Source organism: Rutidosis leptorrhynchoides, chromosome 6 (assembly GCF_046630445.1).
Source record: "Rutidosis leptorrhynchoides isolate AG116_Rl617_1_P2 chromosome 6, CSIRO_AGI_Rlap_v1, whole genome shotgun sequence".
Taxonomy (NCBI): domain Eukaryota; kingdom Viridiplantae; phylum Streptophyta; class Magnoliopsida; order Asterales; family Asteraceae; genus Rutidosis; species Rutidosis leptorrhynchoides.
In genome coordinates, this window is record NC_092338.1 from 343,817,348 (window position 1) to 343,825,590 (window position 8,243).

An 8,243-nucleotide genomic window follows, 5' to 3' on the forward strand; every position below is an offset into this window, starting at 1 on the left:
ATGATGAAAATATTTTAACGGGTGGGTAACACCCGAGGAATATTTAGAATTCTCATTAATAAGTTACACTGTACATTCTTCGAATCTGATGCAACAATCATTTACTATCCTATTTACAATTACCGATATACGTATCCGTTCACCACAGAATAACCATTCTATTCAAATTTCATATTTGGATTTTTACCTATCCGAATTCAACAAGTGGCATAACGAAGAAAACATTGGACAAAAATAAAAAGTGTTAGAAACAAACGAATTAATTAATTGGAATTATGATAGGATTTCACGCTAACTGTTCCGGCTAACTGTTCCCAGCAAACTGATTAACATTTAATTTATCGCAATTTACATTCTCGCAATTTTATTTATCGTCATTTAATTTCTGTTATTTACTTTTACGCACTTTAAATAACGGGACACGTATGCAAGGTTTCGACTTATCATATCGACCCATCTATATATATATTTCGGAACAACCGTAGACACTCTATATGTGAAGGTGGGAGTTGGCTATACAGGGTCGGAGTTGATTCCAAAATATATATATACTTTGAGTTGTGATCGACACCGAGACCGGTACACGGGTCACGATACGTATTATTTAATTCTAATATTATATATTAAATTATATATGAATCATTGAACCATCGGACTATTGGACTGCTAACTTTGGACAATTAAAATGAATTAAATTAAAATATTGATTATAACATATGAAACTAAATAATTCTTCAAGCTTGCCACTTGATTCCATCTTAAACCTCATTTGTATCTCGACAGTTACAATTACATTCAAATCTTTTCATGATTCTTGAAAACACTTTGATCGAGAAGTTGAACCAGCCGCACCTCGTTTACGGAAGAAAGATTTATGCATATAGTTATACACCTGAAAACTCTCGAAAACTTAGTCAACATTTAACACGTAGCAGTGATAATTCCTTTGGTGTTATTATTACCCAAAATAACTTTGTAATCCCTTTCCAAATTAGCCAATTTTATCACAGCTTCAACAAGCTAACCTCGACTTCTCAGAAAGGTTAGTCTCGATATATACGTTATTCTTGCGCAGTCGCTATCGGAAAACCTTTTATATTCCACCATACTACCATAAGCGTTTAATCATCTAAAAACACAATTCGCTCGAAAACACCTCGGATTGATAACCGACGATTCAGTTATGGCTGCATTAAATGTAGAGGAAACAGTAAATTCATAGATAGCCTAAATAGCCAAAAGTTTGATAACAAAGAAGGGAGTGATAGGAACGCTCGATAGAAAATTTGGTACTGAAAAATGAATTGAGCTAACCGTGAAGGAAACAAAGAACAAATACAACGACTGAACCTGCCTTCAAATAATCCAAATGAATCAGTGTCTGTTGAAACCGTCAGTACGAACCCTACTCGATATTCTAAACCTTTCCGGAAGATATTCTTCATCATTACCTTATCCTAGATATTACAAGATATCTTCATATTTTCTGTTATACATATTCTCCGTATTTCAGGAGGAATCTTCACAACTACTCCTATCTGCGATCATGTATCTTTCCGTAATATTTGCGTTATAAAATAAAAGAAACTATGTTAGTTTCTAAATTCTGAAACCTTCGAAATTGAAATATGAATGTTTTGAAGTAATGTTGGGAACTGATGCATGAATTAATATAACATAATGAAACTTGATCAACTTCATTATATTACAGTAAGTCATGTTAAGTTTCTAATGTAATGTGATGATTCACAGTACCGTCATCATGTGCCATGTTACACGGCTCTTACATTCTATCCAATCCCGAAACGTATTAGGAACATATCATCTTGATAGTTCTATTTTCCTGGATATTCTAGTAATTTGACGAATCAAAATCGTTCCATTACCATTTCTTTCTAAGAACATTAGCTATATCCATTCCGAATTTCATACCTACAAATTCCGGATCATTATTTGCTTGACTCGAAGTCAGGAAGAGAAAACAAAAGCATGAGGCTCCGAAAAATAAGGGAAGATATAAAACTCAACAACAACCCCGAAATTACAAACCGTGTATATCGATGCAGATAGCGATACAAAGATACGGGAGAACTAGAAACACTATAAACACAAGAAAATAGTAGAAGTAAATAGATTCTTCTGGGGGTAGATGAAAAAGGAGAATGGCAGATGTAAAAATTAAGAGTATATCAAGGATTAGAATGAGATGGAGCATATTGACGAATGACTTAAAGTAGGAATTAAGAAGAAGAAGTAGAAAATATGAATTGTGAAAAATGAGGAAAAGAAGGAGTAGATTTATAGTAAAGTATCCGACAGAGAAATCAAAACAGATCGCCGCATTAAATCAAAGAAGATCCTGATTGCTAAAGAACCAAATCCTATTATGTAAGATTTTATCTAAATCCCGTAAATCCCCGAAGTCAATAGAAACTACGTCATCAGTTAAAACGAATACATTTATTTACTCATTTCACTCTTTTGTGATAGCTTCACTCGTGCGCTTGATTTGATCGAATTGTTTTATCTATATTTCTTAATAATGATGAAACTTCATTATTACCTCATATTCGTCATGAAAACATTCCTATTGTTATTTATGACAACCTCTACCAAATTTCGAGGACGAAATTTCTTTAACGGGTGGGTACTGTAACGACCCGGAAATTTCCGACCAAATTTAAACCTTAATCTTTATATATTTCCGACACGATAAGCAAAATCTGTAATGTTGAGTCTAGAAAGTTTAAAAATCTATATTCGAATAATCAGTTACCCTTTTGACCATGCCTGTTGATTCACGAACTTTACCTTGTAAATAAAAATTAGAATAATTAAATTACTGATATTATATGTAGTATACATATATATGATGATATAAAATAAATATATATATATATAATATTTAAATTCTAACTACTCGTTAAAAATCATCACATTGTATAATAAAACATAAATGATATTGTATTAGATTACAAGTTTGAATATAAGAAATTATCAATATATAAATCATCAAAGTTAATAGTATTATTATAACTAGTATTATTACTAATATTATTATTATTAAAATAAGTAAACTATCATTTATATATTAATCTTATTATGACTTTTGTATTAATATGATTGTTTGTATTTTTATAACCTTAAGAATATTATTATATTTATTTATAATATTAATTATAATCTATTGAAATAAATATATAAACTTTTATATATATACAGATATGTATAAGATATATACACACAGCCGTATATTTAGGGAAAAAAATCAGTAGTTATTATTATTATTTTTACCTAAGATGTATCATAATTTATATTTATATATTTTTATTAAAAAAAAACCCGGCTATAAAGATATATATACATATATATATATATCACGCGTGTTTTTTTCTGTTTTTGTTTTAATCTATTTGTTGTTTCCTCTTTCTGTGTAACTCGTGACACACCAGGATACTTCCAGCAACCCTACAACAGATTATCTGATATTTTTTTTTCTCTCTCTTTGAATCAATCGACCAAATCTGTATACATATATGTACCTCTGTTGAGTGACAGGATAGAGGGGTTCTTATTATTTTTTTTTTTTTTTTTTTTTTCTCTTTCTTTGCTTTCTGTTTCTTAAACATAAAACCCGTTTAACATTTGAATTAATCCAAACGAATTGACAAGATGTAAAATCGCGAAGGTGTTCTAAATCATGACGGGAATGTTTCCTCAAACTTGCAAGACTTAATTCCTTATATCAAACTCGGAATTTGAAGAATCAAACTTAAAATTATAAAAGTCAACTCTGTGTTTTCGACTAAATTAAAGTTTTATAGATTAAGTCTGACGAAAATAGGGTTTGAGAAAGTTTCAAATAACGGTTTGCCATCTCTTTCATGTTTTAATTTTCTTCTGAAACACTCTATAATTCATAAGGTAAATTCGTGTTCTTCGTTTTACTTGAACGAACATATACAGCGTTTTTTTTTTTTATTTCTTTGACTGTTTTAATTAAACCATTAAATCTTAAATGTTTTTGTGATAGTTTCGAATTTTAAATTAATGAAAACTGTTAACCATTAATGGGATTTGAAACTCTGGTCGAATTAAAAGGAGGAAGAAGAAGGATTAGGCTATCACTGTTAAACGGGTTATATTAATTTGGGTTAGATTATCAAACAGAAATTGGGCGACGGCTCACTGGTTTAAGTTGCTAGCGGGTAGCGAGTGGTCACGGGTTCGAGTCCTGGCTTGGGCAAATTGTTATCCTTTTTATCCTTTAAGGTAGTTTTAACTCTTAAAAATCCCTATTATTATTAGTGTTGTTATTATTATTGCTATAATTATAATTATTATCATTGTATGATTAAAATTTTGATTATTATTATTAGTATTAAAATTTTTAGTATCATTAACTAATACTTATTTTTTTTTTTGTTACTATAAATATGATAAGTAAATTAGTACTAAAAATTATTACAAACATTATCACCATTACAAAACAATGATATTTATTATTATTATTATTATTATTATTATTATTATTATTATTATTATTATTATTAAGGTAACCAAATTATGTAAACAAAAAGAATTCTTATATAGAAAGATATAACACATAACTATATTAAGATTTTTTTTTTAAATATATAAAATAACATATAATTTAGTAATATAAAAGTTATACCATTAATAATAACATATAAATTTGTTCGATTACGATTTTATGTATTAATAGTTATACGAATGATATAGGTTCGTGAATCCGAGGCCAACCTTTTATGTGTCCAGTGATGTTATATGTATTTTTACTACAAAATACAGTATGGTGAGTATATAGTCCCTTTTAAACTTTAAATATTTTTGGGCTGAGAATACATGCGCTGTTTGTTATAAATGATTTACGTTATGGACACAAGTTACTAAAATTACGTTCTACACGGGTTTGAATCAAAAATCCCCTAGCTTGGTAACTTTAACTATTGGTTTATGAACTGGTAGGCGCGAATCCTAAAGATAGATCTATCGGGTTTTACACCCCCACCCTGATGTTGTTCTAGTAAACTAGAAGAACGGGTGTTTAGTACTTCGAGGTTAACGGAACGCACTTGATTCGGTGTACATATTATTATAACTCAGGGGTACACACTCTTGTTAAGGCTAGTTACCGGGTGCCCACTACTTGGAATGCTTTTCATACGCTTGCGAGTGTATTATGTTTATAAACTTAAAATCTTGTGGTCCATATTCATAACGCTACTAGCATCAAACCTATATAACTCACCAACTTTATGTTGACTTTTTAAAGCATGTTTATTCTCAGGTACGAATTAAGTCTTCCGCTGTGCATGTGCTCATGTTAAAAACATTACTTGGAGTCGATCAACGTAATGGGACCAACTGTTGAAGATTACGTCCGGGAGGATTAGTCGCGGTTATCACAGATCTCTTTCATGGTTAGCTCAATCCGTTTTCCAGTTCCAACTTTTCTGAGCTTTTCCAACATACTATTCTTTATCATCAAACTTCCGATGATTAAGGTCGTTTATGTTTGTCTACGGTTTTTGTTGCTTCATTCAACTTTTTCAACATTCAGAGTATTGATTTGTAGACTGGGTGCTCTTCAGACTTTCAAAATGAAAGATTATAATTCTAAGAGATAAATGTTATACATTTAACTGTTGATGTGGAAACGTTACGAGACTCACAATACAGATTTTCTGATTCTCAGTAATTGGTATGACAATTCTTGTTACAAGATGCGGATGAGTACATGATGAGACTTCAATAGATAAATTTAGTGATTTGTCGGAGAGATTTAAACCAAGGAGCGACGAGGTTACTGGTACATCTGCTAGTAATATGGTGGAATATAATAAAAGGTTCCCCGGTAACAATAAAAGGGCACGCATATAAATCAAGGTTATAATAAGGTTGTTTCTAACGAAAGGTCGAAGTTGACTTGCTGGAGCTGCGACAAAGTTGTCTAATTTGAAAAGAGATTTTGAAAAGTTATTTTCGGTAATAATAACGTTAAAGGAATTAGCACAGTTGCGCGTTAAACGTTTACTCAGTTTCCGAGAGTTTTCAGGTGCATAACTATATGCATCAATCTTTCCTTCCCGTAGATGAAGTGCGGTTGGTTTATCCTCTCGATTGAGGTGTTTTCGAGAATCATGAAAGATTTGAACGCAGATTATAATCGTCAATATACAAATGAAGTTTAAGATGAAATCAAGTGGCAAACTTGAAGAATTGTTTAGTTTCATATATTATAATCAATATTTTAATTCATTTTAATTGTCCAATCTTATTAGTCCACAGTCGATAGTCCACAGTTGACAGTCCAATAATTCATATGAAGTTTAATATATAATATTCGAATTAATTAATACGTATCGTGACCCGTGTACATGTCTCAGACTCGATCACAACTCAAAGTATATATATTATTATAGAATCAACCTCAACCCTGTATAGAGAACTCGATCATTACTGCATATAGAGTGTCTATGGTGATTCCAAATAATATATATAGATGCGTCGATATGATATGTCAAAACCTTGTATACGTGTCCCGATATTTAAAGTGCGTAAAATAAATAACAGAATTTAAATAATGATAAATAAAGTGCGTAAAGTAAATAACAGAAATTAAATGATGATAAATAAAATTGCGAGAATGTAAATTGCGATAATTAAATTGCGATAAATAAAATGTAATCAGTTAGCTAGGAACAATTAGTTAGGAACAGTTAGCGTGGATTCTTAAGAAAATTTCTCATAGTTAATTTGTTTGTTTCTAACAAATTTTATTTTGTCAAATGTTTTCTTCATTATGCCACTTGTTGGATTCGGATAAATCAAAATCCCAATATGAAATTGGATGAATATGGCTATTTTGTGGTGAACGGATTTGTATATCGGTGGATGTAAGTAGGATAGTAAATGACTGTTGAATCAGCTTCGAAGAATGTACAGTGTAACTTATTAATGTGAAATCTGAATATGTCTCGAGTATTACCTACCCGTTAAAATATTTTCACCATTATCAGTTTGTACGAAAGAATTTTTAATTACAATCTTTATGAAAACATATATACATATATATTTTCTTCAGATGTAACCATGGATTTAATGAGTCAATATGATATTAAACTCATTTGATTTACCGTTGGAACAAGAATATATAATCTCTAAAATATTAGAGATTACATAATCGCCATGTCGAACGAAGATAAATGATGTAGAACGATACGTAGAACGATAATTGTACTCAAGGTATAGAATGAGACATCGAGGCATGGATTGTTGATGGTACTGGTGTTGTTATTGATGGTAATGTTGGTGCCGGTGATGTTGCTGAAGCTGGTAATTTTTGCACCTTATTCTCCAGATTGATTACTCGAGCGCGAAGTTCGATGACTTCTTCTATTATTCCGAGATGATTGTCGGTCGAAACGAGCGGATGAATAAGGTTTAGAATCTGAGTTATGATTTAGTCGTGGTGAGATACTCTGAGAGAGAAATTGGTGTTTCAAACAGGTTCGCCGGTAAGTGTTTCTGGTTCTTCACCGAGAGGTAAATTCGGTTGGTGGGTGGAAAGGATCGCCTTCCTCTCGTCTCCATCGGTTAAGTCGACTACGAACCCATCAAATGAATTGAGGATGATTGATTGGTTGATTCATTCTGGTGACGTTGCCTCCGGAGCTTAGGTGAACATCCATGTCGGAATAGCTGTCGGAATAACTATCGGATTAGCTATCGAAATCTGAGGGACTCGAACTGGTTGAGGGATTCATCTCGTACGATCAGATGAAGGATTTTCGATAAGAAATAGATTATAGGATGTAGATTAGTACCCTGCAATACATAATTTACATATGCATATATAATATTAAAATCCCATAAGTTACGGAGGGATCTACGGAAACTGTCAGGCAAAGGTAACAGTAACAGATACACTAAGATATGAATTAGCAGATATGCTAAGATATGAGTTTTGTCTATACACTATCTAGGAAATAGAGGCAGTAAGATGTGTCTAGACTTTAAGGATGATAAGCAAATACTTTCGACACTAATGATAAGCAAAACTTTTGACATGCAGGAACGGTCGAAGTCCAGACTAACTAATGCATCCTAACGACTTATCAGTTAGACACACTAATGCAGACCTGGTTCACTAAGACCACCGCTCTGATACCAACTGTAGAGACCCGTCCTAATCCATCCGGATGAAGTCCACATCGATT